At 38.8% G+C, this 7,489-nt stretch overlaps 1 long non-coding RNA gene across 1 annotated transcript; it reads left to right on the top strand.

The window, feature by feature from the left end:
* Positions 1–246: 246 nt before the first annotated feature.
* On the top strand, positions 247–4,501 carry LOC122460331. The gene is made up of 4 exons (XR_006281584.1): positions 247–428; positions 972–1,056; positions 3,564–3,649; positions 4,258–4,501. It is a non-coding gene; the product is annotated as an uncharacterized LOC122460331 (long non-coding RNA).
* The last annotated feature ends 2,988 nt before the right edge of the window (positions 4,502–7,489 follow it).

Below are 7,489 nucleotides of genomic sequence, written 5' to 3'. Positions count from 1 at the left end.
GGTCTAAGCTGGGATGATTAGCCTGAGTCTGTGCTGGAGCACCACATCCATACTGCTGTTTTTAGTGCTCTAACTGGAGTCTGACTAGTGTGAGCCTGTCCACCTGGCTGGGAGGCTCACTTCTAGCAGAAGTAGTAGAGATGCCCATGAAGGGTGATAAGGGCTCAGCCAGGAGACCCAGAACACAGTGAAGGAAGCTCCTAAGGCAAGGGACTTCTCAGGGGAGCTGGTTCAAGAGCTCACCGGAAGACCTAGCAAAGGTGTCATGGAGGGAGCAGGTTCCGAAAGGGCAGTGCCCTAGGGAAGCTTGGTCCCAATGAAAGGACCATTTCAAACAGCAGCAAGAGGCCCGTATTACTGGGGGAACTACACATTGCTCCAGAGAATTGCTGCAATGGTTTGACCTCTGTAGGTACCCTCAGTACAGAGTAGGAACACCTTGCCCCTGCTATGACAGGAGGCCTGATTCCAGAAGAGTTGTGGGTTGTGGTTGTGAGGTGAAGAGGAGAGGAGATAAACAGACTCAGAAGAGAAGACAGACCAATATTACCTTGCCCCACTCAACGCGCCCCCCCCCCCCCAGCTAGCACACTGGGAGTGAAGATTTGCTTGCATGTCTGTGCAGCCTTTGACTAAATAAACAAAACCCCTGAAGGGTATCATTCACTATATGCAAGACTCATTGAACTTACTGATAGTCCACAAAGGAAAATTGACTCACTGATCTCTCTGCTCAGGGCAACCAGGGAGCACGTAGAGTGATGCCAGCTGTAATGTTGTAGGTATTTGTTATATTTATTGCCATTAATGGCCAAAGGGAGAATAGCTATTTTATGTTAAACAGCTGTGCTATTAGCACTCACTACAGTACTGAGCATGCTCCTCTGGGTTGTAGGGGTGTGTGAGGAAGCTTTTCAAGATGGAAGTTGTTTATAGGAACCTTTATTAGAATAAAAATCTCTTTTTTTCAGTTCTACTCTGGTTTGAGTCTCCATATACTACACCAGCATTGACAAAAGAGGGTGCCCCAGGGAGAGCACCAACCTGTAACACTTGGTAAGTTCCAGCTCAGTTTCTTGGTGTGCACTTCTGCTGGGGGGGGGGCATAGCTTACTGTTTTCCTTTCTCTGCAGAAGAATCCCAGAGGTCCAATTTCTAATCCTGTAGAAGGAGTTTAAGGAGGCAAAAGGTATCCACATGAACTCCATGTGGATAAGGGTCTTATACTACTTTCAAAACTTCCATTGACCTCAGTGATATAAAATCAAGCCTTATGATATGTGAAGTAGTAGCAAAACCTCTGTGAAGGTTATCTAAAACTTTCCATTCTAACTCCTTCATCAGCATGGGGTTTATATAACTTGTCACAGCCATGAACCTCTTTGAATGCCTCAAGTGTCTCCTTAAATATCAAATTTAAAATTCTCAATACTTGACTTCAAAATGCTCCAACACTGACCTTGCCTACACTACCTTGTCTTTTATCAAGTACCCTTATCAGCTCCTTCTCTGCTCTATGAAGTCGGTTTGTTTCTGTCTCTCTGCATTTTATCATGTTGAGTTTAGTGAGCAGAACACACTCCTCATCCCAGTTTCTCTATGCCAAAATATAGTTCCCCATTTGGCCCCCAATTCAGGAAAACAAACCCATTCAGAAAAGCATTTAAGGAGCTGCTTAAATTGAAGCAATGTCCAAAAAACAATGGGATGTAAGTATCCACTTAAGTGCTTATTTGAATCAGGGCCTTAACTTCTTCTTTAAATCCAATTTTTTCTGCAAGTCCAAGAAATGAGTTTATAACTAAAATCACCACCATCTGCACCTTTGGATTTGTTGTGTCCTGCTGAGTGTGTCTTTCAGACTTGTCATGAAATTTTTTTTGATGTTGAGATATAGAATGTTGATCAACATTGTCAGCACTAAAACTAATTCAAAAACAATTGGGAACAACATGCTTAGTTCACGATAAAATTAATCTTTTTTTTTCAATACTTGTTATTGCTAATACGCTTGAAAGGACATGTGAAGAGTTGAATTATATTTTTTAAAAATATAATGACTACACTTAGGTTACCTGTATAGGAAAGGTCAAATTTTGATTTTTTTTTCTTGTATCTGGCAATCATCTCAGGTACCTAAATGGAAGAAATCTTGAAAATATGACTGACTGACAGATCACCTTCAAAATTTGGGATTTTTCTACAATTAGCTGGCCAAAATTAACTTCTTGGAGCAAATTTCAGTATTCTATTTCAATGAGAATATGGACATTTATCATGTTGGCTGGCATTTTGTTACAGATAGCAGTGGTAAGGCCCTGTCACAGGATTCAATGGTACCTTGGGAATGTTAGTGAATGCACTTTTTTAAATTTAATATTTGAACATGCAGTAGTTTGCTTCTGTATTCTCATGTTGTCACCATAGCTAAATATGAACACAAGATAATGTGAAAATAATGGCTAAGAAGAACTGCAGTGGATAGTTAAGGAAAGAGATACTTTAGCAAAATGTGGCCCTGATCCTGAGAGGTGCCACATCTGCAATTAACCACATTAAGGAGATGAAGATGCTCAGCAAGGGCTGCTGGTTTTATAACAAAATGTATTCAACAGTGTACTATCCTCATACTAATATGGGCATTCCCACCAATATTGTGTTTGAAAGATGAGTGAGTGGTAAGTACAAGAATGACTTGCTATATGTACAAAGATCTGTTTTTCATATTTTTTTTTACCTAAGAATGCAGGCTGTTAATATTTTATATGCTACAATTTTACATTGGACCCCTAAGTCCTGTGTCAGAAGGCTCAGTTACATATTCTTATATATGCACATAACTGTGAAAAGGAATATGTGGTATTGACTAAAAAATGATAATGCAATGCTAAGATTGCACAATATAGTGCTCAAAGTTCAGGAAATATGCAAGTGAGGACTGGATGCACAAAGTTATCTCTGCCAGTTGTGTGCATGGTATGCACTACAGCACACTTAATTACATGTGGAAGGAGTCAAAAGTGGTGCTATTATGCTGGGTGCTTTATAATCACAAAGTAAGAGAATCACTGCACCCCCAAAACTTACTATATAAATAGGGAAGACAGATAGAGGCTAGGAGAAGGAACAGAGGCACAAAGAAGCAAAATTACTTTTAGTCAAATTTCATCATTTGTGCATAAGGCTGCCAATTTTTGAGGGTGGGGGGGCGAAAGCATTTTTTTTGTAAAAACTTCCTATTTCAGATAAATCGTTCATATTTGGAATCAAAAACTTAATTCATTTTTGATTGAAGAAACTGAAAGCTGGATTTCTTCCACCAATGCATTTTTTTTCTGTAGCGGTCTAATTAAGTCATTACTGATAGCTTCTTTTTCTACAGCCATCTTTTCACTGCAAAATAGCCCTATCATTTTCTTCAGTGGTCTTTGGATATCTATCACTTTCACTTTGTAACCTCTTTCATCAGCGTTCAGTGTTCTTTAGCACAAGTTTGTTCTTTTTAACATAATTTAAATATTTATTGAAGTTGTACATGTTTTTTGTAAATGAATTATATTCAGTGTCTGTGGAAGATGTTGGATTTACAGCAATGGACTGTGATCTATTTGTGTGGCCAACAACACTAGACTGGAAATCTGGAGATCTGGTAAAGGAAACATTATGTGTTTTAATATGGTTAAATGTAACAATCTAGAAACAAAGAATGTAGGCCATACTTCCAGGGTCGGGGACTCGCACCAAGGAAGCAATGACTCTGAAAAAGATATAGGGGTTATAGTGGATATTCAGTTAAACATGCGCTCCCAATGCAACACTTTGGCCAAAAGGGCTAGTGCTATCTATAGATGCATACATAGGGGGATCTCAAGTAGAAGTAGAGAGGTAATTTTATGTCTGTATGGGCACTGGTGCAACCACTGCTGGAATACTGAATCCATTTCTGGTGTCCACAGTTAAAGAATCTAAGAGAATAAGAGAAATATTTCATTTAATTTAATTTGAAGGTCAGTCCAATTCAAAGGGGTAAAACTGCTATATAATCTTCCAAAAGTATATTTAAACTCTGGTAACTATTAGGTCCAACAAAAGCAAGTTTAAGATATAGAACAATAATGTGACATAGATATGCCATTGAGATAACTGGATAACTATTTACACAGAATAGATTTAGAAATAATTAATTTTATTTCATTGAAATTAACCTTTCAGTAATGTAGCCACAGTGCTTGATGCTGCTTTCTTTTCCTCCTAAAGTCAACAGGAGCATAACAGACTTCAAAGGGAAAAGGAGTGGACCTAGAAGCTATATATAAATCCTTTTAAGCATCCATTTGGCTGGCAATCTGGAAGATGTCAGCATTCAAAGGATTAGAGCATCATTTCAGACTCCTAATTTAAAATGTTACCATAAACTGTAATGGCTTCACCGGTCGTGGCATGAAATAAACTAGAATGATCTCATCACCTTTAATGACAGCTCTATGAAATTTAAGATTAAAGGTGCTATTGTGATTTTGCTGCACATACACACAAAAAACCCTTACCTGACTTGATTTAAAGATACAAAGCTTTTGTAGTACATTTCGACATGTTTAATGTCACTCTATTTGGGGCAATATCTTTTAACAATATGTTTTATACCTCATTTGCCACAAACGTTCTTGAGACTTTATTCATCGTTTGAAGAATAACTTCAGGTGCTTTCTGGCAAGATAACTGCATCTATATTTTCACTAGTATGCTGACCTACAAGAGAAGATAAGTCTCATTTTGAAAACGTGAGTCACACCATTTATTAGCTAGATACTACATTTTATCTAGGTGAAGGCACTTCCTATTTCAATAAATCCTACATCACTGGGTTTGGAAGTAAGTTTAACATCCATCAACAACACTTCAGAAAAGGTACTAAGCGGTTTGGGTCAGAGTCTGATCTCAGTTGCACTTCTGAAAGGTCCTGATTTAACAATACAGTTAAACATGTGAATAACTTTAAGTATGGGATTAGTCCAATCAAAATCAATGGGATTACACACATGCCTAAAGTTAGATACACTGTTCAGTAATGTGCTGAATCTGGAATAATTTCAATGTTGTCAAAAGAGTTACTCAATAAGAATTCTAGTTTAAATCAAAGCACAATTTGGCACTTGCCTGTGGAGGAGAAGGCCCCAGAAGACCTGGAAGAGGAGGATCGGTTTATCCTGCACATCTACCTTGAGGAGCCTGCTCCACAAGCCCCTCCCCATGAGCCAAGGAGGACCCCAAGGCTCAACAGCAACCACATGAGAGGCTAATAAATTAAGCCCCCATCCTCCTTGTCAATATCCCCTCCCTCTTTCTCTGGATCTGCATGCAGGACTGGAAAGGCCCTCCTGCACCCCCCCCCCGATGGTCCCTGATCAAGACAACCGTAAATTCAATTTGTAATGATCATGAATATAAAGCTTTTGGGTAGAAACTGTAGAACAGATTATCAGAGAACTATCATATTGTCCCTATGTGTGTGAGTTTGTCCACTAACAGGCTCATAGTCAGGGAGGGGGATGAAAAGGTCTGGTTGGCTCACAGGCAATTTGTACAAATTAATGGTTCTCAGAAGTTACAGCTGTTTTCTGCTCTTTTCAAGATTACAGATTTTTACTACAATAACTTGCCTGCCCCCTCTCTCCCCCCCCCCACATAAATAGGAGCTGCATAGGCAGGGATGGTCGTCACACTGTCTGGAGTGGCTCATCACTGTGAGTGCCTACCTCAGGATGGACTGTTAGAAAACAGGGCAGACACCCCAAACTGGTGGTGTTTTCTATAATTAGATTTCACCAATCCAGTGACAAATGTGAACTTCTGGATCTCTATACCAGTCTCACCATAGAGTCACAGACAGTCCCCTTAGACTCTCCAGTCTGTCTTGCCACCCAGACAAACTTGAACTTTGTGGGGAAAAAAAGTCTCTTAAACCAAAAGTTATGCCCCATTAGGTTGCTCCCAGTCCCAAGAGACCAGTCACTTACCCCAGATCAGTTATACTCTCAATTTTTCTACCAAAGACAATGCTGGTAGCCAAATCCATAGTAAACTAATTAAAGGTTTATTAGCTAAGACAAGGAAGTGAGAGTTATGAGAGGTTAAAGCAGGTAAAATATATGCACAATTTTATAATTACAAATCTTGGCAGTGATGTAAAAACCTGCCTGTTTTCCAGTAGTCTTATACATTTAATAATTACTTTGATCTATATTAAATACACAAGTGAATTGACCGGAGCTTCAGCATGAGCTGGCACCTTGTCTGCCAGTGCCACAGTGGGTTCAGTATCAGCACCAGTTATGTATGGGAAGGAGAAGGGGAACTTTTGCTCTTCCTTAGAAGCAGTCCATGTCCCCAAACATGTTTTCAAAGTTGCTGGTCCCGTGTCTCCCCACTCAGAGTCATGCTGCACAGGGCAGGAGAAAAGGGAGAGGGTAGAGTATCCACCCAGTGGCGCACAGAATATGCTTGAGTGGCTGACAGACTGGAATTGCATTAAAGGAAAGAGTATGGAAAAGGAGCTCACTTATCTCATTTTATTAAAAGTGGTCAATGTATGTAATGGTACAAAACTATCAAAAGTTTATATTCAACAGATTTATTATTTAACTCAACCCCTTCACATAAAAAGATGTCTACGCCATAGACATTTCCCACTTTAAGAACAAGGAACAGAGTGGTTATATTTAAGGTTGGTAATTTTCAAAAGGAGTTACAGAAATCCAACTGAACTTAAGAGAAGCTGGGTGCCTAATTTCCTTAGGCTCTTGAAGGTCCTAGTCTAAAACCTCTCCATTTTGGGAGCTATTACATGTTCCAGCCATAACTTACACTATAAGAATTGAGGATCTCACTCTAATTGACAGAATCCTTCAAAATGGAAGACATTCTATTTGAATACTAAAAAAAAAAGGAGTACTTGTGGCACCTTAGAGACTAACAAATTTATTAGAGCATAAGCTTTCGTGAGCTACAGCTCACTTCATCGGATGCATCCGATGAAGTGAGCTGTAGCTCACGAAAGCTTATGCTCTAATAAATTTGTTAGTCTCTAAGGTGCCACAAGTACTCCTTTTCTTTTTGCGAATACAGACTAACACGGCTGCTACTCTGAAATATTTGAATACTATAAATTCTTGTCACAGCATGCTTTATAAAAACATTTTACTGATAATTCCTTTTTACAACATCTTAATGAAGTTATTAAACAGTACACCTGCATCTAAATCTTTCCATTGCTTTAACAATCTAAATCTTATGCTTTAATAACTTATCATAGCATCCTGGTCATAAAGTCTTTTTACTAATTGTGCCTTCTAAAAGTGACTTACTAATATTTTCTTAAACACTAGTTATTCTCACAAATGTGAATAGAAAATGTATAAATGAAGCCATAATTTAAGGAGTTACAGAAAAATTTTGTGCTGCATTTGTAAAAATCCTGTTCAACTTTCCA

This window comes from Dermochelys coriacea, chromosome 5, assembly GCF_009764565.3.
Source record: "Dermochelys coriacea isolate rDerCor1 chromosome 5, rDerCor1.pri.v4, whole genome shotgun sequence".
NCBI lineage: Eukaryota > Metazoa > Chordata > Testudines > Dermochelyidae > Dermochelys > Dermochelys coriacea.
This window is presented reverse-complemented; position numbering and strand designations above follow the sequence as displayed.